This window comes from Protopterus annectens, chromosome 3.part0 (assembly GCF_019279795.1).
Source record: "Protopterus annectens isolate FY-2018-M chromosome 3.part0, PAN1.0, whole genome shotgun sequence".
Classification (NCBI taxonomy): Eukaryota; Metazoa; Chordata; order Ceratodontiformes; family Protopteridae; genus Protopterus; species Protopterus annectens.
Genome location: NC_056731.1, coordinates 1,635,562,459 through 1,635,589,623, shown reverse-complemented (window position 1 = coordinate 1,635,589,623; position 27,165 = coordinate 1,635,562,459). Strand labels below are relative to the sequence as shown.

The window sequence follows — 27,165 nt, the reverse complement described above, 5'->3', positions numbered from 1 at the left end:
TGATTAAAGCGCACGTACCACCTCTCGCCTCTAGGGTGAAGTCAAGAGCCATGCGGATTTGAAGCACCACAGTTCTCATCACATTCAGTTCATCAGTCATTAATTCAAGAGCAGAAAAAGTTGCATTGCTCATGACCTCGAGAAGTTTGGATAGCTTTCTGAGTTCCCAAATTGATTTAACTGCACCATATGCAGGGGCTATACCAGCCCAGGATATGATTGTGTCACTCAAGTCCATGTGTGCTAGTTTACTCTTGTCTTTCACAGAGTTATGGTTTCTCCAGCCTGCTACGATCTGTTCCATTGGATTCTCAGGTTTCTTGATTGGATTTTCAGGTTTTTTTGCGACGTGTCTGACGTTTCGAATTCTCCCATGAGGCAAAGCTGTAGTGTGTCGTATGGCCGGGACCAGGTAACCCAAAAAACAACTGCCGGACCAATTCTCAGGCAACCAGTTGTATGCCTTTTTCACACATATGAAATAACAGTTTTCTACCTTAGTATTGATATACACCTTCCCTGCATGAAACATTTTCTTATCTATAATAGACAGTTGCTTTAAAAGAACAGAATTATGTTGTATATCACTGACAGTTTTATGCAAGGACTCAAAGTATGAGTCATAATCTGCATCACAAATTGTTTCTGTATTTTCAGCATTTTTAGGTTTAATATAACATTAATAAGAAACCGTTACATTACATTTGCTCCAACCTACTTGAATCATGTCATTCTTAAAAAAGCATACAATTCCTGTTTGTGTAACAGGTAGGAATAATGCAATTTTGTCTCTAGCTTTTACAGGTGTAGTCTCAAAAATCAAGTTTTCCCAGGTCTCATTGACCCCTAGGGGGACAGCAGCCATCAATAATCCCCCGTATGCTGTTGGTATAGCTGTGCAAATGCAACAATTTGAAACATTAAAAGTCTCAGCATACACATATTTGATTGCTTGGTAAGTGTTAAAGTTCGGATGCCAGTCTATGAATGTTGAATCATGTTTGTTCAGTCTAGCTGGTGTGGCTGAAGAAAAGAAAGGCCACAGCAAAAGCCACAGCAAAAAGAACATTGTCACTAATGCAGTTATTAAGATGATTATGCAACACTGCTGAAGTCGTTCAGCATTTCTATTATCTCTGGGTCTTGTCATTCTACTGCTGCTGTGTGTTAGCAAGAGTTTTATCAAGTTCAAAGTTTTTGACTAATTTACAGTGTGTCAAATGAATCCAAGATGAACGTTCCGCAATTTTGACTGCTGTGGGTGTGCTCAGCAGTACTTGATATGGACCTTCCCACTTTGGTGTCGTCCAATTCTTCTTTTTGATTGTCTTCACCCAGACTCAAGTGCCTGGGGCTACCGCCACTTCAGATGCTTTGGTTTGGTCTTTATCTGAAACAGAATTAAACTGTAAAAGATGTTTGTTATTCAGCATACTCCTCATATACTCTGCAGGTGTCCAATCTGCTTCCTGGTCTGCAGGCATGAGACGTTTCCACTGAGGTATATAATAAGCTCTTCCAAAAATCTTTTCGAAAGGTGTCAATCCTTTTGCATTTGGAACAGTTCTCATGTTCAACAGTGCCAGGGGCAAACAGTACACCCAGTTCTTCTGTGTATCAGCCATGAGTTTTTTAAGCTTATTCTTTAAAACTCCATTGTGCCTCTCTACTAACCCTGCAGATTGAGGGTGATATGCACAGTGATGTTTTAAAGAAATCCCAAAATACCGGCTCAACTGTTGTATAGTTTGGTTAATGAAATGTGTACCATTGTCACTGTAGATCCTTTCCGGTATGCCAAATCTAGGAATAATTTCTTTAACTAGGGTCTTTGCAACAGTGGCTGCATCTGGTTTACTAGTCGGAAAGGCCTCCACCCATTTGGAGAACATATCCACAATGACAAGGCAGTACTTTTTATTTTCACATTTGCTCAATACTATGAAATCCATACAGATAGTATGAAACGGATACGGTGGTGTAGGGAAACTCCCTTGCTTGGGTTTTAATGCCCCTTGTGCATGATGTTTATTACAAGTGTGACATGACAGGCAAAATTTTTTAGTGTAGTTTGTAAACCCGTACGTAGCGAATACCCGATTCACTAACTGTACCATCCCCCCTGTTGAGACATGGCTCTGCCCATGGCTCAACAAAGCTGCATATCTAAATAAATTAGACGGTAATATCGGTTTTCCCTCTTTGGAGATGTACAGCCCTTCCTTGAGAATTGCTCCTCATTTTTTCCATTTTTGTTTTTCAGCTTGTGTAGTAAGTGTCTGCATTGTTTTCAACATTTCTAAGTCTAAAATCTCAGAAGGTTGTAATTTCTCGTTCAAAAGAAATGCTTCTGAGGCTGCTTGCTTTGCAGCTGTGTCAGCTCTCGCATTGCCTTTTGAAATCCTATCTTGTTGTTTTGTATGAGCTATGCATTTACAAATAGCTACTTTCTGAGGCAACTGAACAGAATCTAACAAATCTAAGATAAACTGTGCATGGTTAATCAGTTTGCAGTAGATGTCACCATTCCTCGATTCTTCCACTGTTGTGCAAAAATATGTACAGTAGAGAAAGCATACTGGCTGTCTGTAAAAATGTTTACGCTTTTACCCTTTGCTAAGGTACATGCCCGTGTCAAGGCAATCAACTCTGCTGCTTGTGCAGATAAGCTATGTAGTACAGGTTTCGCTTCTATAATCTCAGTATCAGAAACTACTGCATAACCTGTTAGGTTCTGTCCTGTAGGACTCCTTTTGCATGAGCCATCCACGTAATATGTCACCTCGGCATCATCCAAGGGAACATCCATGAGGTCTTTTCTAGGCAGTGTCTTTTGCTCAATTACCTGCAGGCAGTTATGGGGTGTGCCATCCACAGGAGTTGGGAGCAAGGTAGACGGATTCAAAGTAGTACATCATTCAATTGTCATGTGAGGTTGGCTCAGCAATATAGTCATACAAGAAAGATGCCTAGCAGGGGAAAGATATGCTACTTTTTCTTGCAGTAAAATGATTGCGACTGCATGAGGCACTCTCAATGTGAGAGGGTAGAATAACACTACTGAGGCTGAAGCCTGCACTGCTGTTGCAGCTGCAACTACTGCTTGTACACAGTGGGGTAGAGACCGCGCCACTGGGTCCAGTTGTGATGAATAATAAGCAATGGGGCGTTGTTTGTCTCCATGCTGTTGAGTCAATACTGATGTCATATAACCTTGCTTGCAATTTACAGTTCGAAAAAACGTTTGTGATAATTTGGTAATCCTAAAACTAATGATGATGCTATCAATTGTTTCAGTTTGCAGAAAGTTAATTCAGCTTCTGGTGTCCACTGTATTAAATCTTGTGCTGCCATAGGCTTCTTAAAAATCAGGTTGGTTAAAGGTGCAGATTCCAAAGCATAGTTTGGGATCCAGCTTCGACAAAAATTAGTCGTACCCAGGAAGAACATCATTTCCTTCTTGGTTGTGGGTTTTGGTGCTTGTAAGATCGCTACTTTTCTGTCCTCATCTAATGTTCTGCCATCTTTGGATATTACATATCCAAGTATTTCAGTTGTTTTCTCCAAAGCTGCAATTTATTTTTGCTTACTTTGTGTCTTTCAACTGCTAGGAATTTTAATAATGCTATAGTATCTTCCTTACAATCTCGCTGGGTAGGGGCGGCCAGCAGGATGTCATCAACATAAAGTAAAATTTGACTACCTCTTGGTGGGATATATCCCGCTAAATTACTTGCCATCTCTTGTGAGAATATTGTTGGGCTTTCACTATAGCCCTGTGGTAGTCGCGTATATGTATACAGCTTCCCCTGAAATGTAAATGCAAACCAATACTGGCTGTCAGGGTATATCGGTATCGAAAATAATGCATTGCTGATATCTACCACAGAAAAATACTTCTGTTGAGGTTTTAAATCATTCAACAAGGTATGTGGATCTGGCACCGTAGGTGCTCTTGGTATTACTGCGTCATTTACAGCTTGTAAATCTTGGACCATACGCCATTCTCCATTTGCTTTTTTAACTGGGAATAAGGGTGTGTTACATGGCGAATCAGGAGATTCCACCAGTATTCCCTTCTTAAGCAAAGCTGCTATGATTGGTTTAATACCTGCCTCTGCATCTTTTCTCAAGGGGTACTGTCTCTTTTGTGGTCTAAATGCTGACTTTGGCATGATAGTAACTGGTCCTGCTGTGTGAATAAGTCCTACATCTGACTTTCCTGTTGACCAGAGAGTTTCTGGTATGTCTAACGAAGCTTTTTCTTCCTCTTCTAATAAGAGGGCTTCTCAGCTGTCTTTGCTGGACTGCAAGTGTACAGCTGGATGTGTTTGTGTTATCCAGTTCAGTTTCTGTTTTTGTATTCATAGGTTCATAGGTTCATACTAGGCTATCTGCCCAAGGGCATTTATAAGCCTAGCCCATAGTTATGTGGCTTTCGCCACCCCTTTAGTTTGAATAAAACTATGCCTATTATTTTGCTGTGCCTCTGTCAAGCAGTGACACTGAAGTAATCCCTGGGGTATATCTGCGATCTCCCATCCATTGGTCAAGATTCCTCTTGAACAATGCCAGCGAAGTGCTCTGCCTCACATGTACCCTGATTTTGTTCCACAGCATAGGGAGTCTCTGGGTGATGAATTTGTCCCTCCAGCACGTTCTATTAATAACCGTGTCAAGGTTTAAGTCTCCCGCCCTTGTAGTTCTGAGGGATCTAGATTTTTTGAGGTGAAGCATATTCATCAAATCTGGGTTTGACATGGCCTTATATGTCAGGCACAGGTCACCTCTGAGCAAGCGGTATGAGACTGAATAGAGCTGGAGTTCTTTCAGTCGGGCAGCATAAGACGTATTTTTGAGACCCTTTATCCTTTTGGTGAGGAACTTTTGGGGCCTTTCCAGCTGCTGCAGGTGTCGGGTCAGATACATTCCGAATGGGGCATTGTACTCAATCATAGGTCTAATGAGTGATGAATACAGGGGGACGATGACCTCCCTTGATCTAGATGTGAATCCCTTCATGATCAGGTGGGCAATGTAGAAGGTTTTCCTAACTACTTTAGCAACATGAGTGTCAAACGAAAGGCTACTGTCAACCTGGGTCCCCAGATCCCTGATGACTTCTTCTGTGCTCAGTGGATTGCCACCTATATGGTAGCTAGGGGTAACCTTGTTTTTCCCGAAGGGTATGACTATGCATTTCTTGGCGTTTAACTTTAGGCCACGGCTCTGGCACCAGTTATCCATTTCTGTGAGGCCCTTCTGAAGGATATCTGTGTCAGATGTGTTTTCGACTATGGCGCCCAGTTTGCAATCATCTGCAAACTTTGTCAGCCATAACCCTCCTGTGTTTGCTTGTACTTCAGAAAAGTAGATGCCGAACAAGAGTGGACCCAGGACTGAGCCCTGTGGGACACCACTTGTGACAGGCTTTGAGTCTGACATGGCTCCAGCAACTCCGACCCTGTTGGTTCTGTCACTTAGCCAGTTTGCAACCCATCTTGTGATGTATGGGTTTACATTCAAGCTGATGAGTTTTTCGATGATACCTGAGTGGGGTATTGTGTCGAAGGCCTTTGCCAGGTCGAGGTAGGCTGTATGGACTGTTTTTCCCTCATCAATGGCCTTGGTGACTGTCTCAAAACAGTCAACCAAGTTTAAAAGGCATGATCTGCCTTTGACAAAGCCAAACTGGGTTGGATCCAAAGTCTGCAAGTTCCCTATGTCTTTATTTATGAGTTCCATTATGATCCTCTCCATGGCTTTGCAGATAAGGCTTGTCAAGCTAATGGGACGGTAATTACCAGGGTCGGTGGAGGCACCGCCCTTGTGAAGTGGGACCACAGTCGCAGTGCGCCACTCCTTGGGTACGTATCCTGAGGTGAGGCTAAGATTAAACAGCTGTTCTAACTGCGGGTTTAATTCCTCATTGAGTTTGTGGAGCACACAGCCAGGGACATGATCCGGTCCCATGGATGCTGTGTTTTTTGCCTTGGAGAGGGCAGTTCTCACCTGGGCGTTGGAGATGATTGGGGGGCTACAATCCTCTGGTATAGATATCTCTCCTTTTGGGGGAGAGGGGGGGAGAAGTTTGCACTGAACCTGTCAGCCAGTATGTTGGCAATGTGTGTAGGTTCAGTAATCTTCACATCATTTTGAACTAATTCTGAGCATATCTGGGAGTTTCCTCCTAGGTTTCTAACATAGCTAAAGAAGGCCTTATGATTGTCTTTTGAGTCCTTGGCGATTTTTCTCTCAAAATTTGCCTTGGATGATTTTATGAGAGCTCTTAGTTTTTTACTTATAATGATCAAAGGTGTCTTACCTTTCAAGGATTTTGCTCTATCTTGTAGTAGCTTCCTCCTTTTGTTGTAGAGCTTGTTTATGGCTGGGGTCCACCAGACTGGACGCTTCCCTTTGGTACAAAGAGTCTTAGTTTTGTTTGGGATTGCCTGATCCGTGCAGTCCTGTAGGTGCTGGTAGAAGGCATTTGTAAGTGATTCAGCGGTTTGAGTAATGTTTACCACTGGCTCAGGGGCCTTAAAGGAGACCACGCTAGTTTTTAGAAGTGTGAAGTCGGCTTTTGAGAAGTTTTTCACTGTGGTCTTTTTTATTTCAGGTGGGGGCGGGATGAGGACCTCCAGCGAGATTAGTTTATGATCTGATCTCACCAGTGAGGGGTATACTTCCGGTGTTGAACATTGTGATCCCATGTTCGTGATGATGAGATCAAGTATGTTTTCTCCTCTTGTGGGGATGGTGACTAGTTGTTCAATGGCATTTGAGTTTATGAACTCCAGGAACCTTTGTGCTAGAGTGTTTGGGCTTGAGTAGTGTTCCCAGTCTATATTAGGGTAGTTGAAATCACCTAGTATGGTGGTATTTGGAGATACATTTATCCCCTCCAATGTTTTCAGGAAGGCCATGTGAGGTTCCTGAGTTTGAGAGGGTGGCCTGTAACATGCTACAAATTGCAGAGCAGTCTTGCCTATGGTTAATTGCACCTGGATGGTCTCCGATGCATCATGCGTTGCCACCAACCTTGAGGTGTGGGTGTCCTTTATGAATATGGACACCCCCCTCCTTTCTTGGTGTTGTCCGGATTTTGGGGCCGGAACGCATGATATGAGGTGAAACCTGTTAGTGCTGGGGTGCTCTCAGGAGCCTTGAACCAGGTTTCTGTCACAGCACAGACATCGATGTTCTCCATACTGAGAAGGGCCTCGAGTGCATGCATCTTGAGATTGAGACTTCTGGCATTGAGCAGCATTACCCTTAGTTTTTTTCTTTTTGTGTTCTAGGGTGGTAGGTTTAGAATTTGAGCCTTGCCTAAAAAGGCACTATGGGGTGGCAAGAGCCTTTGCCAATATCCGGAAGCCTAGGGGTGACAGGTGCAAGCCGTCCCTTGCGAAGCAGCGTGGCTTGTCCAGCATGTCATCCCAGGCAGACAGACATTGGATCCCCTTTGAATGACACCAGAATTTAAGCCAATTATTAAAGCTGATCATCTTATCACTGTATTGTGGCATCATTCTAGGTGAAGGTAGGATACTGCTCAAGGTCAGGGTCATACCTGCCTGGGCTACATAATCAGAGAGCTCCTCAATGTCTCTTTTGTACGTCTCAGGTCGTTGACACCAGCGTGGACAATAACTGAGTCATACTTGTACCTGCTGTTGAGAGACCTGAGTGCTTGCGTTATGTGGCGGATTCTAGCGCCCGACAGGCAGCTTACTGTGACCTTCTCCTTACTCAGTCTGGTGAGCGGGACGTCAGTGTGTCTGACTATGGAGTCACCTATGACAAGTATGTTTGGTGTTGTATTTGGCCTTAAGGGCAGTGACTGCTTCGCACACTGATTTTGTTGTTTATGTGTTGTTTGTGTGGTGTATTGAGTTTGCAGTTGCTTGCGTGTCTGCTTTGGAGGCCTCTGCTGTTTAGGTAAATTTTTACTCAGAGCCTCCGAGTATGTCTTAGTGTGTTTATGTGTTTGATTCAGTGGTGTGGTTGAGTTATGTGAGACTGGTATTGTGGTGTGTGTAGTTGCCTTCTCCTCCTGCCTGGTCTTGCCAGTCCTGAGTTGAGAGAGCTCAGCCTCCAGTCTGGCTAAATAGCTGCATCTCTCACAAGTGTTAGTGTTACGTGGGAGGAGGAGAGGGTTGTCAGTGTACATGAGGCAATTGTAACATTGTCTCAGAATTCCCAGATTCACCAACTGGGCAGGAGAGGACGCCAGCATCTGACCCTTCGACATGCTAGAAAGAATTATGAGTTGGTATGAGACAGAAAAGTAGTGGGCTTAGCAGGGAAGTGGGCACTCCTGGGGGTTTTGCTAGTGAGAGATTTGTATAATATAGGAGTGCTTGACCTGCAAGGAGAATGCTTATAAGACAAGGGATATGCTTATAAGACAAGTGCTGAGCTTTTTGAGAAGTTCTGATTCTGTCTGTTTTTCCCATTTTGTAACTTTTTTTCCTAGGTTTACCCACTTTAAATCATTCTCTTTAGTTAAACTAACATGTGGTATTAGATTCGATTTGTAAAGTGAAAAGAACTCCTGGGGTAATGAACAGCTAACTACACTGTTCCCTTTCATGTCCCAGTACAAATTACACAGTACTAATCTGTTTGCATGATTTCTAAACAATTCTTGTTCATATTCTTTGTCAGGTCCTGGTGTATTACAATAATACAGAGTACAGTGCAACAGGTGTTGTATGTCAATACAAAGGGAGCGGAACTTACTGATAGCTACATTCATTAACTCTTCAGTTACTGCTCCAGGGCCTGTTGTAACTAAGTCCTGGCTGTATCAGTAATATGTCTCACCTTCCGTTTGCACTGCAAAAGTATTAGTTTGTCGCTGTGCTTCCATACCCTGAATGGTTGGAACTACTGCTATGCCTAATAGTTGCATAAGATCTCTGCCCAAAAGGTTCACTGGGCATTTTGCAGAAACAACAATTTTGCTTTTCTGGGTTAATCCTGAAACAGGATCTGTTATTGTAATGTTATGGGAGAGAGGATCCCGATACAGCTGTCCATTAGCTGCTTTTACTAGCATAAAGTCATGTGATTCTGAATTTTCTGGTAGTTTGGAGGGGTGTACCAGGGTTCGTGATGCCCCTGAATCGCACAAAAATTTGACTTCCCTCCCTTCTACCAGGAGTGTCACTTCTGGTTTTGTGTCAGCTAGATAGAGCTCTAAGCTCAGTAAGGCTAGGTCTAATATTTCATTTTCTTCACCATCGGTAGCTTCCTGCACTTCCTCTATTATCACATTCTCTGCTCCTTCTATCACATTCTCATTTGTCTTTTCTCTATTATTCCTATCTAGTGATTCCTGACTTTCATATAGTCAGTCCTCACCTTCATCGTTTTTGTCTTCCACTGCTGCCTTCTTATTTTTCTTGCAATCCCTTGCCAAGTGTCCCTTTTTCCCGCATTTGAAGCACTCACCTCTGTTCTTTCTCCCTTCAAAGTCCTCTGATCGCTGATCAGATTGTTTGTTTCCCTGGGCATTCTTTTTGCCCTTTTGTCCGGACTGTACTAAATAAACTTCTCCATCTTCCACAACAAATACTTGGGCTTTCTTTTTCTTTTTGTTATTAAAATGCCTTTTGGCATGTCTAGCATATTCAAGCAGTGATTGTAATCTGCTTGTACGATGGTCTACCATATGTTTAGTAATGAAACTACTTATGGGTGCAATACTGCCTTTCAAAAATGCATTCTTTAACTGCTGCTCATATGGGGAATCTTGTGTCTGGTCTTCAGGCACCTGCATTCCACAGTGGTTGTTAAAACATTCTAATAATCTGGCAAAATATCTATCAACAGTTTCACTTTCTTGTTGGATGCATTGATTAATGCAAGTTCAGTCTGCCCTAGGCTTCCATTTCTCAGAAATTCGGTCTGTCAGACCTTTCACTATGTTATCTAGTTCTGCGCTGCTATGTGGGAGGGGCCTAAGTGCAGCGTCACGGGGATTCCAGTTGCCACTGATCATGTGCCAATCTGGGCCTACTATTTGTCTGACTACTTTTTCTACTTCCTCTCCATTTAAGTGATAACTTAATCTCATGCCCTGTAAGTCTTCTAAGAACTTTCTAAAATTAACTTTTGGATGGGGAATTCCCTCTGTGGCTTTCCGGATGTCTTCCGGTGTCCACGGTCTGTATACTAAAAGAGTTGGGTCCTGCCCTTCTTGTCCTGCCTGAGGATTTGGTACTTCTATGAGTGGGCATATCTCTTCTTCACTCATAGCCCATGAATTTCCATTCATTTGATATAATTCAATATCCCCTTTTAAATTACGTGTTCGAGACCTAGTCTCGATAGGATCTCTAACAAACGGTAGTGGTTTTATAGGAATAACTGGATATCGTGGAGGTGGGCCAGTTTGTTCTTTTGCTTCATATTCCGGTAAGGGAACAGGTAAGGGAACCGGAACCGGAGGGGGCGGAGGGGCCGATGCTATAACTAAGTTATTATCCTCTTTGTCTAGAAACATTGCTTTTGAATTATTATTCTTTTGTTCTCTTCGGTTTGCTTCCTCAATCCACCTGTGTGCCTGAGGAACTCCTAATTTACGCTGTTTTTTAACCCGACCTTTAGAATCGTTTTTTAACTGTCTAATAAGTTTAATAAGCGAAGATCTTTCTAGTTTCCCATCAAATTCATATTTATTAACCCATTTAGTATAATATCTAACATTGTTGGCACGTTGTGATTGCATATATTTTGCGTCTTCGGTTAACGGTGGGCTTTGGGTCTTTTCGTTTTTGTGCACGTATTACCCATTTTGTTCTAACCTTGTAAATGTTACGTAACCCTTTTGTTTTTAATGTGGTACCACCAAGTGTTTACAGTCTCTTCAGACTACCTGCCTACTTATTCTGTTTCCCTGATCTATGACAAGATAGCAATATTTCTGTCCCTGAATTTTAACAAAATTCTTCACAGAACAAATACAATCAAGTCCCTGATCTAAAACAGAAAAAAGTAGATTCACCCTACCTGAGCCTCAACGATTGGTCACTCACTGTTCAAACGGAACCCGCCTTCAGTCGTAGATCAGAAAAGTGTCTGGCCTCTTTTGCACGACAGTTCAGTCGGAGGTCTTTCAATGAAGAAGATCCGATGTGGTATCTTCCCTGCGCAGTTTCATGCCACCTGGCCCATCTGATCCCAGGCTAAATGAGGGTTTCCAGCTCGAAGGACCAAAAAATGTCAAAGAAAAATACTTCAAAAGACCAAAAGCATAAGGTTCAGTTCAGGTATCTTTATTCTTGTGCAAGGAGACAAAAAATGCAGTTACAGAGTTTGTCTGACTAAATCAGGAAGTGTCACAGTTATTATACCTTTCTTTCAAGTCATTGCCCACTACGGCTGACGTAGTAGATCACCAGTTCACAATTCTGTTACTTTACAGATGTTTCTCACATTTCTAGCTGACTCTTCAAAGTTTAAAAAAGATTTTTTCAGTAAACAGGATGGCCTTGACGACCACTGGTCAATTATAACTTTCTTGCTATGTGATGTTACAAGCCTAGGTACTATGGCTAATTCAAGCACAATGCAAGTACAGATTTCTGAAGCAGTTCATTGTTTATAGTATCTAACTTTCTTGCAGCTTGTGCACTTTTTCATTAGCACGAACAGAGCTTATTGTCCATAATGACTGGATCTACAGACATTATTATTATTCTTCATTTAATTTCCTGACCTAGCAGAAAATCACCTGTTTTCCAGTACATTTCCAAAGCATAAACATGTATTTTGCTGTGCTAGCAAACTAGGTCAGAAAGCACAATTTCAGAAAAGCATGTTTTCAATTTCAAATAGAACTAATGCTGCATATAGAATAAAAACGTGTTAATCTTCCCTTATTTAAAATAAGCATTACACACATATGTTAATACATATTTTTCTAACACTGTCTATTCTTCTCTATTATTGGTCTAGATAGCTAGTTATTGTGCTAGTCAGTTATTTCTGCTTTGTTGTGGCTGATTTTTTGCTGTTCGTTGTCGTCTTCCACCTAGGCCTTATTGCCCCTATCCCGGCTTCCACCTTAAGTTAGAGGGCTTTTCTTCCTCTTGTTTTTCTCTTTCAGGAACCTTGTTAAGGTCAGTTCGTTTAAGTTAGAGAATGGCCTTATCCTTAGCCTGTTTAAGTTAGAGGACTATTTTGTTTCCTTTCAGTTTCCAGGGCATAGCCTGTTTAAGTTAGAGGGCTGTGCCCTCCTTTCATCCTCTATATCTGTTTATCATACTTAAGTTTACTGTTAAATTGTTGTTTAAAAAAATTCACTAGCTAATTTCCTTTGTTACAATCCCTTTTTTCAGGATGGTTTCTAAAGATTCAAAACCATCAGATTTCAAAAAATGTGGACAGAAAATGTTCCTAACTGACAGACAGACAATTTCTATCTATTGCCTAGGAGCTGTCCATCTCCAGGAGTCTTGCTCCATTTGTTATTCTTTTAATCACAGGGGTCTCCTGGAGAGGAAACACAATTTGATACTGAGAGGTCTCTTAAAAAACCCTTCTCAGAAGCAGTACAAGAAGGTCTGGGTTTAGCAAAGACTGACCAATCTCCATCTTCAAAATCTGACAAGTCTGTGAAGAGATCTTCCTCTTCTAGTGCTCTAACAGAGCCTTCAAAAAAGGTTACCAAAATTTCTAGACTGGACTCTAAGTCTGTCAGATCTGAAAAATCTACAGCTCCAGCACCATCAGTCTCAGTGCAGATAGAGTTTGAGTTGCGGTGCCGGTCATCTGTCTTTGAGCCAGTCTCCCATACTCTAAGATCACCAATACATCAACCTTCCAAGTCTCCATTCCTCTCCACTCGGTCTTCCAGGAGCCTATCCAACGATGACATGGATCGAGTGGTACAGAGGCTATTAAGAGCACCGGGGCTGGCCAAGCTGTTATCTGATTCGACTCCGAGAGCTTCAGATCTGACCACATCCTCCTCTTCTGCTCCGAGTCCTCCTCCGATCTGGCTTCGGATTTTGGAGTCAGAATGTGCTGAGCTTATATTAGTGGAACCATTGGACCTGAGACCTATTATGGGATCTTTGGATCCGACTATTGCTCTGATGTCCTTGGCTCCATTGGAACTTGATGACTCTAGTAGCCGACGCTCTTCAGTCAGGTTCAGGGAGATGAGTTGGATCGGACAGTTGTCAGATCCGACCTTGCCTCTCGGGGCATTGGCTCGGATGAGCTCAGCTCCTACTTCAGCCTCAGGGCCATTGTCCTTGATCTTGGGGGTTTCCTTGACTTCTTCAGATCCAGGGGTATCCTTGGATCATGGGTGGGGGGCTTTTGAGGTGATGAGGAGAGTACTGTCTCCACAAGCAGTTCTGCTGTCATCTCTGGACATTCTTCCCCCAAAAGCACCAGTGTCTGCCTCTATATCATTGCATCTACAGGGATGCAGAAATCCTAGGCCTTAGGATGCCCCACAGGGTACCCCTCACTCTTCTGAAACCTCTTCAGAGTACTCCTCTGAGGAGGTCCCTTGGAAGAGGTTATGTAAGAAGAAGCATTTAGACTCCCCAGAGGAGTCAAGCACTTCTGATATGGACCTTAATGAAGCTGAAGGGACCACATGGTCACCTCCTGATGATATCTCCTTTGGAGACATCTTAGAAATACTTAAGCAGAGAGGTGACTGGAAGTCCACCAACCCTTCAGCAGAGGAATCCATGTACCTGAAGGCCTTTGGATCTCACCCTTCCTCCACTTGGGTGTTTACACCTTTCGACAGACTTTTGGATCTAGTTTCTCAGAAGGTGTGGGAGTCTCCAAATTCAGTGGAAACTATTCCTTGGAGGACAAATAAGTTCATCACATCCCCCTCAGACAAAGCCTTTCTAACTAAGGGAGTCCCAGGAGATGCTATGGTGGTGGCAGCAGCCACCAAGAAGGAACCCTCAGAGATATCTTCTTCTGTTTATCCACTAAACAAGGAGTATCGTACAATGGACATATGATAAGCACATTTTTTTCTTCAGTGACCTTTTCTCTCAGATCGCTGAATTACCTGACCCATTTTATTAGATTGCAGAGAGATCTCCTGAAGGAGTTAGGAGATACTCTCCAGGGTTCAGTAGCTGAAGGGGTTTCAGATAAAGTTTCCTGTCAGCTCTCTACCTTACATTCAGTTGTCAACTCCTCCATGAGACTGATTTCTTATGCAGCGGATGGAGCAAGTTGAGCAGTAGGTTCAGGAATTTCCCTAAGGAGATTCGGATTGGATGCACTTGTGTGACTTCGTGGAGCCTGTAAATCTTCCTTTGTGAATGCCTTGTTTAGTGGCTCATCTCTGTTTGGGCCCAAAGTCAAGGACACACTAACTGGGTGTGAGCAAGAAGGAAAGACTCTGTCTGCTTTAGGAGTCTGTTTTTCCCTACCTACCAGACCATATCCCAAAGGTCAGAAAGGAAGTGGAAAAATGTGGTTTTGAAAATCTCAGAGAGCTTTCCAGGATACACGTGGTGAATCTTCCCCCAGAGGCAGAGGGGGAAGTAGTAATGGAAGACTCTCACCATGCGACTGGGGGGTCCTCATAATCAGGGCATCAGAGAATCTTTATTTGGTAAGCCCTTCCAGCACTCCTGAGATGAGGCCCACCTGTCCATCTCTGGAGGCAGTCAGAGGCCACTTATCTTTGTACCCAGAAGCCTGGCTACAGCTAACAAAAGACAAGTGGGTACAAAGCATCATATCCAGAGGTTACTCCATACCCTTTTCCTTCCTCAACTCAAACATAAAAAAGATCCCAGACATTCCACCCAGTCAAAGGGAACAGGCAACGTTAGAAATTCAAAAGTTTCTAGACAAAAGAGTCATCCAAACAGTCCTTGCAGACCAAATAGGATCCAGAACTTACTCAAGATTCTTTTTAGTTCCAAAGAAAACAGGATACTGTAGACGAATTCTGGATGTCAGCAATCTAAACAAATCAGTAAGAAAGTTCAGGTTCCAGATGGTAACACTGCAGTCAATACTCCCTTTTCTGGGACAAGACGATTGGATGTGCTTGATAGACCTCCAGGATGCGTACTGCCACATAAGAATGGATAGGCGATCCAGGAGACACCTGCACTTTTGGCTTGGAGCCAGTCCCTACCACTTTTGAGCTCTGCCCTTTGGCCTTACTACAGCCCCCAGAATGTTCACCAAATGTATGGCAGTAGTTGCGGCTCACTTGAGATGCCTAGGATTCCGGGTGTTTCCATACTTAGATGACTGGCTCCTAACTACCACCACTGAGCATGTACTAATAAAAGCAAGAGACACCACCTTGCAGCTCTGCTATCACCTAGAAATTACTATAAACTACAAGAAATTTGCCTTGCTGCCTTCTCAGCATGTCGTATTTATAGGAGCAGAATTGGATTCAACAAATATGATGGCCAAACTTCCTCCAGAAAGAGTTCAAGTTCTACGACATCAAGTTCTAAATCTTCTCACAAAGAAAAGAGCACAAGCAAGGATAATCCTAAAAGTTTTGGAGACCATGGCAGCAGCAATAACCTTGATCCCCTTAGCACGTCTACACATGAGAATTCTCCAGTGGCTACTGTCCACTCAGTGGTCGATGCAGGAATTGCCGATGTCCCACAAAATAATGATACTAGAATCTTGCAAAAAAGACCTTCGTTGGTGGCTTTACTCCACTCATGTGATGCTAGGTCGACCATTTGTACTTCCCCAACCATTGACCACAGTGACCACAGACACCTCTCAGATAGGGTGGGTGGGACATTATCTGGGAAAGATGGTCCAAGGCACCTGGCAGGATCACAAGGCCTATTTGCACATCAATGTCCTAGAGATGAGAGTGGTGCTTCTGGTGTTGCAAGCATTCCAGGACTCTCTTCCACTGGGAACTATTGCAATACAGACAGACAACATGTCAGTTGTATGGTACATAAACAAACAAGGAGGAACCAGATCTTACCTCCTTTGTCGAGAGGCCTTGACAGTATGGCAGTGGGCGACCTCCTCCCAACACTTTCTGATAGCAGCGTATATCCTGGGGAAATGCAACGTGATAGCAGACAGACTCAGCAAAGTGATTCTGTTGCCTCATGAGTGGTCCCTAAAACAGGAGGTAGTGGAAAAGATTTTCTGCATATGGGGCCAGCCTTGCTGCGACCTTCTTGCCACATCCATGAATGCCAAATGCAGCAGCTACTTTGCCCTTATCACCCCCCCACCCCCTCCTGGGGGAAAATCACCAAAAAATGCACTTGTCCACGATTGGCCCTCAGGTCTCATCTATGCTTTTCCTCCCTTTCCATTAATACCCAAAGTTCTTAAGAAAGCCAATTGCTTGGGAAGGGACTTGGTACTTATCACCCCATACTGGCCTTGTCAAATCTGGTTCTTCTTCCCGTGGCCTCATCTTCTAGAGGAGCCTTGGATTCTGGACCCAGTTCCAGACCTTTTGACTCTTGCATCATGAACACTCCATCCTTCCTTTCAGACCCTCAATTTGACAGCTTGGCTGCTCCGATTCCGACCATAGCCAGGTTTCCTAACCTCTCTTCATCAGTTAAACACATCCTAATTTATTCTTATAAGGCTTCTACAAGAAGATATATAGAAGAAATAGAAAATATTTTCATTATGGGCTTCTTGTAACTACATTGATCCCCTTACTGCCCCAGTCAATTTCATTCTAGAATTCCTAGCAAAATTATTCAACGAGGGTGCAGCTGCGGCTACCATTAGAGTTCAACTAGCAGCGATATCTAGTTTTCCTATAGGTGAGTCTGGCCTCAGTGTTATATCTCATAGGCTATGCAAGGTGTTTTTTAAAGGTACTTTATTACTATGACCAATTATCAGAGACCCCCCAGCACCATGGGACTTAAATTTCATCCTATCTCATTTAATTTACCCCCGTTTTGAGCCAGCATAATCTTGCGATCTCATGTTTTTGACATGGAAAACTATTCTCTTGATAGCAATTACCTCTTTTAGGAGGGTGTCAGAACTGCAAGCCTTTTTAATAAAGCCCCCATATTTGCTTTTCCACAGAGACAAGGTATCCTTATGAACGAACCCTTCCTTTTTGCCAAAAGTATGTTCAGAGTCTAATTTGAACCAATCTATAGAGCTGCCAGTCTTTTACCCAAATTACAGGAGTAAGGCAGAATACATTTTACATCAACTAGAGGTGCATAGACAATTTTGTTTCTATTTACACAGGACTAAGAACTTCAAAAAATCTGACCAGCTTTTTATATCCTTTTCAGCTTCAAAGGAAGGTACTTCAGTCTATAAGGTCACACTTTCAAAATGGCTTTCAAATTGCATAACCTTCATCTATAAGTCTCAGAACAGAGATCTTTCCCATAGAGTTAAAGCCCACTCTACAAGAGCCATTGCAACCACTTCAGCATTTCTGGCCAAACTACCAATTGATACCATTTGTGCTGCGGCAACATGGGCAAGACCACATACCTTTATCACTCATTACAAACTTGATTTGGCCTCCAGGAACAGGGCCTCTTTTGGTTCCACGATTCTGAAGAATATTCTCCCTTGAGACACCCAAGAAAGATGGTGCTTGAAATGCTGTCCCAACCTGGTAAGAATGAAGGTGAGAAAGGACAACACTTACATCCCACCCTCCTTCGCCAGGCCATTTTTTACCCCTGGGAAACCGGGTCTACCTGATAATGCCGACACACCAAAACACCAACAACGAAATAACCGACACCACAAAACCGAAAGTTCAAAAACATGAAACTTCACATGCCCGACAAACCACAATCCCGAGAATCAACAAAACAAATACCTTTTCCGAAAAACACACACACAACACAAGCACACCAAACACCTTACAAACCTACACTAAACCTTACTTACACAACTATCTATGCACTAACCTTAACCCAAACCCTAACCCTAAGGTCCGTCACTATCACACACTTACCTTACCCGTACCCTAACCCTAACTCACTTAATCTGCCCCTAACCCTTAAGTCTGTTACTATCACACACTTACCTTACCCGCACCCTAATACTAACTCATTTAATCCTCCCCTAACCCTAAAATCCGTCACTATCGTACACTTACCTTACTCGCACCCTAACCCTAACTCACTTAACCCACCCTTAAACCTAAAGTCCGTCACTATCGCACACTTACCTGACCTGCACCCTAACCCTAATGTCCGTCACTATCACACACTTACCTTACCCACTCTCTGACCCTAACGTCTGTCCCTACAGCACACTTACCTTAACATGTCGATGTTCTCAGTGTTGGGATTTTCAACTGTCGGTCTTCTCCATTGTTAATCTTCCGGTGTCGGTGTTCTCGTTGTCAGCGTTTGAAGCTTTCGGTTAAATCAGGTAGACCCGGGAAACCTAGTTGGTACAATTGGATATCATTATTCCATGACCTTCTTTATTGCACTCTGGAATTATTAAACTGTGTTTAATTCCCTTACTGTTGTTATAACTGCAAACGAGACCTGGGGCGTTTACTTAGTGCATGCTGGGATACAGTTTAGCCACAAGCTAGTGGAAGACCTCAAGCTTGCTTATAAAGGCCGAGTCAGATCCGAGGATCAGATCCAAACCCAACCTGGTAAGAATGAAGGCGATGATACACAACACACATGGAACATTATGGTGAGTACATAACTTCTTTTTTTTAGCAATATGCTCCTTTTTCCCCACATTTAAAACATCCTTTCACTTGCTGACATTTTCTGGGTGCTTGCAGGTGTCTAACACATTTAATTACGTGCACAGTCTGTTAAGGTCTGAGCACAGCTTCACTAGCTAGTAGCTTTTAATTTAGTACAAACATTTTATGCAGTCTAGTTAATTGCCTCTTTGTTACTATACTCTTCTTTTGAAAGATTATTTAGCATTGATTTCATTTTCGTGCTCTTGTGCAGCATAATTTACTCAAAATTTCCATTTTGGTAAAGGAATTCTTTCTCTTTTGCTTGAGCAAATGTAGTTGCACTTGTAGGCAATGAAGCAGGAACAAAGAAAATCCTGTGGTTTGGTAAAATGACCAAATTTTGTCCAAAATTTCTAATAGTTTAATATGTACAACTCACACTAGAGACATAACTCTTTTCCTCAGTGCACTTTATTTATAGTGGAAAAGGGTGAAATGAAAACAAGGCTTAATTCTTTAGCTGGAAGGACTTCTTAAATCAAAGCAAAGTCATGCATTTTTCATGTCTTATCTACTAAATGCCATAAATAGTCTCAGACAAAGCCCAAGTATTCCCTTAGTTTATCCTCAGGTATCCTTTGGTTGTTCCACCAGCTCTTCTACTATATTTTCCAGGTGGCAACTTCCAAGAGTACTTCATGTTGGCCAAATATGCTGGGTACACTGAGAAGCAAACATCTCTTTCAGTAGACTTTCTGCCTGGTAACCACCAAGAATCCCTGCTCTTGGCCATATAATTCCATATTCACTAAGAGGCAAACATTTCTGTTGTACTATGCTGAAGTCCTTCCTTCCATCTGTCTGTCTCACAGGTCTCATAAACTAACATACTGTCTTCTGTTTGCCTTACTCTTGTACATGATGTATACTTAGCAACTCAAATTAGACATTTTTTCAACATATATTTTCATAGCAAAACAGCATTTTTAAAACAAATTAGCTTTTTATTTAACATTCACTATTCCAGAATATATATACTTAGTGTGCAGATAATTAGTATGTAATGTGGTATTCTCATTAAGCAGTGCAAAGAGTAGTTCCTTGGCCATAGGTAGTTTTTTTATTATTTTAAATTATATTATCATTCTATGTCAGCCAGCTTTTCTTATCCAGTTACCAATTTAATTATTCCACCATTTGACACGTTTAATTTCCTCACTGCCAAAGGATTTGTTCCTGAAGCTTATGAACTGCAGTGGTGATTCTCCATATCATGGGCAGCCCTACTTGGTAAACTATAGGCTAATGTCTGACCTGTCTGATTTACAGAGCCATGGAGCACATCATATTTGACCTCATAAACTATTGTATCAAAAAACTTATCAGGCTAGTCCCTGATCAGTTTGGCTTTATCAAAGGGTGGTGTTGCCTACTCAGTTTAGTTAACTTATTTGAGAAGATCACACAGGCTGTAGACAATGGCAATTCTGTTCCTACAGTTTGTTTGAATTTGGTACGATTAATAATTTAAGTTCCTTAAAAGTAGGTCTATATGTGGTGAGATGGATAGTCAACTAGCTGAAAGGTAGAACCCATATAGTTAAGGTGGTAGGTATGAGACAGGAAAGCAGCATTGCCATTCAGTCCCATCTCCCTTTCTGCTTTGTCTTGGGATGGCTTGTTTGCCACAGTCATCTTACCAGCTGTGCAGGCAATGATAAAACATATCTACTTTTGCAGCCAGAAGCTTTTGTTGGTTTGGTGTAATGAGGTTTAATGGTATGCATGGTAGAGAATGCAGTCTTTGTATTGTGAACTACATCAGCATGAACACAGAAATCTTTCACAGTGACATGCAGTTACTCCTGTGTTGCACTAGTCATATGTTCCATTACTGATATGCATTGCTATGTCTGCTCTGCCTATGAAAACTCTACCTTACATATTTGCCGCACTGCTTGCTGTTTTACAGCTGGGGTTGCACTGGCCTCTGGTTGAAGGAAATGTCTTTTTACAACAGTTTTCTAAAGAACAAGGCAGAATTTTCCTTCCTCACTCAGTACCCAACCTGTGATGGCCTTGGAGTTTTAACTACTATCTTCACTGTCAAGATGAGTCCAAGTTAACTAGTTATAAATTAAATAATATATAAGGTATCACCTGACAGGGTTGCCCTTTTCACGAGTAACCTTAAGTAACTTGCTCAGATTCATACTGTAGACAAATGGATGCCTACTCCATACTATTTCATTTTAATTATGTACTACTACCTAGTAACCACTCAGGGATTTTTTTTTTAATGTACAAAGAGAACAGAGCTTACTCATTCTGCTTTTAGTTTGGAAAACTGCTGAAATGGAGGCAATATGTATTCAGCATTGATAAATGTGTATTTTAAATGTTGATTCACAAAATCATACCCTGTAAGTGTCAATGCCATCCCCTGAGATTTCAGAGGAAGCCCTGCACAGCTTAGAATTAAACGAGATATTGTGGCATTGAATCATATGCCAGGGATCTGGAATTCAGAGCATCTGTCTATTTATTGAACTGAGTGTGCATGTGTATGTGTATGTTTCTTTGTGTGTGTGTGTGTGTGTGTGTGTGTGTGTGTGTGTGTGTGTGTGTGTGTGTGTGTGTGTGTGAGTGAAAGAGAACGAGGGAGAGAGAGAGAGAGAGAGAGAGAGAGAGAGAAGCACAGAGAGAACAGTGATGGCATTTTGGTTTCTATGCATTGTTTAACCATGTGAATTGTCAGTTTTATTGTTGCTGTTACATATTGCAATATTTAGCTAGGTGCAGTCATCATTAATTGTCCCAGCAGTATAGCTCCATGAGTGCTATTGTGTGATACAGAGGCAGCACACAGCTGCCCAACAGGTCTGTAAGGTTTGGTCCATACTTTCCTATCACACTGTGGCTGTTACTTACATGTGCTCCACTAGTTCTGGAATAAAAATCCTTCTGGGGCTTCTGAGACTGACCTTCTGTTTGTCTCATGTTTTCTATCTGCTTTCCTAATACAAAAGTCTGCAACCTGTAGTTATGGAGTCACAATTGACTCTTTGCTCTTCCTTGTAGCCCTATGAAAATTTCAAAAATATGGCTAGACTTAATAGCAGCATTATTAAACTATTATAGATAGATTACAAGTTTTATTGAGCACCTTTGTTGTTATTAAACATTTATATGCATCCTTGTTTCATTGTTTAGTTTCATAACCATGAGGTTACTTTAATACAGCTCTCAAAATACTTGGTTATTAATGAAGTTGATTAAAAAAAAGTCTGTTCTTAACTTTTCAGTTGCTGACCTCTGTGGCTAAGAGAAGTGACCCTTTACCCTTGGGGCTGAAGTCTTAGTAATACTGCTATTGCAGGATTTTTTATGACCATCCACTACCTTCACCCAAATGGCCTATTTGTTCCTTCAGAGTGAGAGTCAGACATGTCTCAGGTAAGAGTCCTATAACTCAATTGATGCTACCTGAGGTGACTTAGTAGCTTATTTGTTCCCCATGGGAGAAGTTAGAATGGGAGGGTCTACCCTCTCTGCCAATGCAACCCTTTCCTTGTAGCAGCTACATTTCTGTGCTTCCACCTATGGAGACCATGGATTTGTATGGTCTACAGAGTCTATGTCTTTGCATGCTTGTCTTGGCTTTGGTGCATAAAAGCAGGCAGCACATGTTCACAGGCTTGTCCTGCAGTAATGCATCATCTAGTGGTCCCACTAGGTGTTTCCCAAATGTTAAGTCAGAGCCTCCCCACCTCAGGATGGGGAGAGTTGGCAACAGACACTCTCATCCTCCACTGCCAGCTCCTACAGGTACTTGAGTCACTAGTCGGTCTCAGAGCTCTTGTGTCATTGTCAGGGTTTTATCTTTCAGTGCCATGGAGCTGGCTGGTGCTTCAAGATTCTTACTGTGTGTGACAAGACAGTTACATTTGAACACCGTAACAGCAGGTCTTTGGGACTGTATGCTTTAGTAGATATTGAATTGCCCTCCACCCCTTTTCACTTTGAATTCAGCCTCGCATTTTGGCCTCAGTAACAATTTAGGATAACCTAGCAGTGTTTGATTTAACTTCCTGTGAAAGTACAATGGTTGTGAGTGTTGCAGAATCATTTGCCTTTAACATTCAGTCAGTATCAGTATGTGTATTTGGTTTAGCACCAGCAAGTTCATTGACAGCTTGTCATCAGCATTCCTGCATTATGGTGGTACCTGATACTTAAGTCCTATGAGTTGTATGTGCTACAAGGCTGTAGGTTTGTATTATGCAAGACTCTTGTGTTACAAGACAATACCAGACTTTTGCATCCTGTAACCGAGAGCAGTCAGGTATTGTCTGATTTGATCTATGTGATACGAATAGCAAAGTTCATGTGACTCTGTATCATTCTTTAGTACCTTTTTATCTTTTTTTCTGCTTTATTTATTAAAATAGTTTTCTGAGGCCTGATTTCCTGTGTTTCATTCTCACACATGTGTAGATAATATGTTAATTTACTTTAAAGATTAGACAGAATAACACTTGACAGCTTCCTAGATCACTTATCTCTACAAAGTGTCGTGCGTTCTCATTACCATGCCTTTCCTAGCTGTCATAGGCTGGACTGTCTGATGACTCACACTCTCTAGTTGATTAGAGGTGAGCAGAAATTTGCACTTGAAAATCAAGCTGGGAGCCTAATTAAGTAAACCAGGCAGACTTTTACTTCTGAAAGGAAAGTAGTTGCAATTCATATCTGTGATAGTTGTTGTTTGCATCCTTTTCTATCATCAACATTAAGTTCATTTGTTTTGATACAATTGTCTGAGGTATTAGATTAAACAATCTGCAGTCAGAAGAACATAAGTTATGGTGTCTAAAAAGACTCATATTCTTTTGCTATGGCTGACATGATATGACCTAAATATTACATTAACAACATTTAAAACAGTTAATATTTGAGTATGAAGTTAGTTCTTACTACAGTGAGTACCCTTGTAATTTTATAAAGAAAGAAGAAACCTTGGCCTTAGATATTTATAAAATCACAATGGTTTGTATAGTGTATTTGCTTGTGTATAGTGTCCCTTCTATAGAATAATAAAAAGTGTTGCGCAGGTTTATAGGCTTCTAAATATGCAGTTTCTGTTGCTAGTTAGGCAATATGGACAACCAGAGCAGTGATTGCATGTTTATAGGACAGTATGAAGTGCAGTTTAATATATACCATGTTATTTTACTGGTTCCTTTGCCTGTGGATTGATGGTATGTTGCTAATATGTCTAACAGGCTCAATGTTCATTCATTAAAACTTAATACAATTGTAGTATGAGCTCTGATTTGGTATTGCTGTGAAACAAGTGTAGACAGTTATATTTGCGTAGCATATATGATTTTAAAAGTCATTTATCAATCTACATGAAAATATGAATTCAATGCTGCAACAACAAAACAAAAGTCTTTGTTGAGTGCTGGTGCTTGTGTGAAAAGACCTTAACTCATATGTGGTCAAACTATGTTTTCTTCAAGGCTGTTACATCATTACAATTCAGTCACAGTCACAGTCAGATACTAAGGACACCAGGAGTGAGAGTATACAACCTGGAGTGATTATTAAAATAATTTGCAGTGTCTGGCTTTCTCTCTAAACCTCTTAACCTGCTGGTTTATGACTTATGTAATTGCTTAAAAATCAGGGTAAAGATTCTATTTCAGAGACACATCTTAAATGTAGAAACAGTGAGTTAAAAGTGGCTAAACTGTTTTGGCAAGATATTCTGTTTGATGGTGTGCATCTCTATAATTTTCTTTTTCTTTTTCTTTCTTAACCCTCTTTGTTTTACTGCAAAGTATTTGAAAAGTTCCACTTATAAAGTAGTAATGAATGTAACAAAATATGTATAGAAGCTTTTATAGAATAGTTTTATACTTCTTGGCAAATCATTAAAGGTCATTTCCTTCATCTTGCCATTGGGGTTTCTAAATGTAATTATTAAAATGAAATCCCCAAATAAACTATTTGTTGGCTCTTTTCAGAATAAATGACTGAGCAAAAGACTGCTCCCCGAACTGTTTATCTGTTACACAACTTAGATTTGTGGGTATGCATAAAGTGAATGAAACCAAGCTATCATGTTCAAGTTCATTGACTACTGTTCCGAAAAAGTTTGTAGTATCATGGACACACCCGGCATAATGTCTTGTTAAACAATTAGGCTATGGCAGGAAGATGAGCTGATGCAATTAATACAGGTGCTAAGACAAATCAAGTTATCTTCTGGAGGAAGAATCTCACCCTAAGTACCCCTGAAGTTTGGGGATTAGGCCCCATACATATAAACTTATTTATAACAGGTCTGAGACTGCAATACATTGATGTAGAGAGAATTACCAGTATTCCCTCTTCCTTAATGTTGTACAGTTTTGGAGTAGTTTGGTGGATATGAGGGATGCAAGTCTTCTGAGGTGGGGCTTACTTATGTAGGAAAAAACTGAGTAAAAGTATTTCTGAATTTTGCTAATGATAATGAGTCCAGCACTTTAGTGTATTGATTGGTGCTTGTTAATTATAAGTACTAACTTTGCTTCTTTGTCAATTTTTAAATGTTTTTTTATGGTGAGTGAATTATGTTATATCAAATTCAATTTCTGTAAAGTTGAATAAACCTAATCCTACTTCATCTCTTTGTTTATCATTCAAAGCATGGAATAAACCAGATAGAAATCCCTTACAGATAGATAACCCATAGAGTTTTACAAGCCTGTACTCATTTGCAGCAGCTTGATATACTACATTTCAGAGTAAACTCAGTGACTGTTAGACCGGCTCTAATTCTCGACTAATTTATGCATTATTCTCAGAATGTTGCTCTGCAGGTATATTGAGTGATTTTGGGAACTATTCTTGAGTTTGCTATTATGACTAGTTTCTCTTTTCTCAATAGGGGTTTTGATGGGAAATGGGAAATTCACCCCAGGGATCACTTCTGTGGCTCTGCTCGACAGGGGCACAGGAAAATAATTTTCTTGGGTGGTGAAAGCCAGGGTACATTTTTTGGCTAGGCTTATATATGCCCTAGGGCCAATAGCCTAGTACCTATCTATGAACCTATGAACCTATAATAATTGCTTGAGTTCTTTGCATAAACTTGTCATTAAGTAGATTCCATCAGAAAATTGCTGTTTTTTTCAACTGTTTAATCATGTATAGTGGGTTATGATCAATTCTGAGTGGAGTTCTAGTGCTCTGCTGGAGATATGAACCACAGAGAGTGCTCAGTGTTTTTCTAAGGTGGAAAAGTGATGACTTGTGGAAATTGCAGATTATTAAATGTACAGTGACAGCATTTTAAACTTTAAGTGATTCTTGGAATAGCTGTTAACAGATTAAAAATAGTGTTTTCATGGACTGGTATTGAGAAAATATATTTGAAATGGCAATGATTTACTAATCTTTTAACACTGAATTTCCTTGATATCTTCTTAACAGAACATAAATGTTGGTAAAGTGCAAATTTTCTTTTACTTCACCAAATATATACATTTTTGGGAAATACTGTTAGTGCTAAGCTTCTTATAGTAAAACACCAAATGGGAACACATCTCTAAACCTCTTATCACAATACCTCTAAATCTTTTAGCACAAGAAATCTGGACAAAGTCATAAATAATGGGAGAACAAAGGTCCAAAAAATAGGGACAGATTTTAAATATTGCTCTTGTGAGCATAGAAAGTTGCTAGGAACAGGTTTTGCATTAACATGCATTTTCTGAAGAATATAAAGTCTGAAACTCAAATGTTTGTTATTTTTAGTGACTTCAGCCTTCAATGATTTGCCAGAAAACTACAAATTTTATAAGGAACAGACCTAAAATATGAGGCAAAATCTGAACATTTGATGAAAATCTGGAGACTTGAAGGGTATGGGAAGGAACTATCCATGAACTGTGCAAACGCTGTTATGTTTCCATGGAGGAGTGGATTTATTCTATTTGAGGAAAGAGTGAGGTTTTCTGTGTTTAAAAGTGAATTGGTTATGGACATTTTGTATAAATGCCATATGTTTTATTACTACTTCTAAGTTAGAACAGTTTTTGTCACAGATTCAGGAGTGTTTTGAAAGGCTTCTAATGGCACAGGTTAGAATTTGTCTTTCTTTTTGTGTTTGCCTCACTGCATCTGCAAAGGGCATCTGTCTTCTTAGAAGAAGGTCCTGCATGCATATATATTTCTTAGAATTAGGGTTCTACTAAGCTGTGGCCTAAAGTTTTAATTCTGCAACTGCAGGTTCAGTTTGAGGCTCAGAATTGCTGACTGTCATGCAGCGATCCCAATGTCAGCTCATTGATTACATGTCTGTGCCATCATAATGTTCAATAATAAAACTACCCTGGGGATCCAAACTAGTCCTGCACCTCACCATTACACCTAATCCTGCTGAAATCATTCTTTAAAAAATAAACACATAAATGACTGTTGTAAAAACACACAAAAAA

The 27,165-nt window shown here is 41.0% G+C and overlaps 1 protein-coding gene across 1 annotated transcript in view; it reads left to right on the top strand.

The window, feature by feature from the left end:
- RRM2B (ribonucleotide reductase regulatory TP53 inducible subunit M2B) overlaps nucleotides 1–27,165 on the top strand; it is a 1,174,820-nt gene that overhangs the window by 620,909 nt on the left and 526,746 nt on the right. The gene's annotated exons all lie outside the window — the stretch shown is intronic.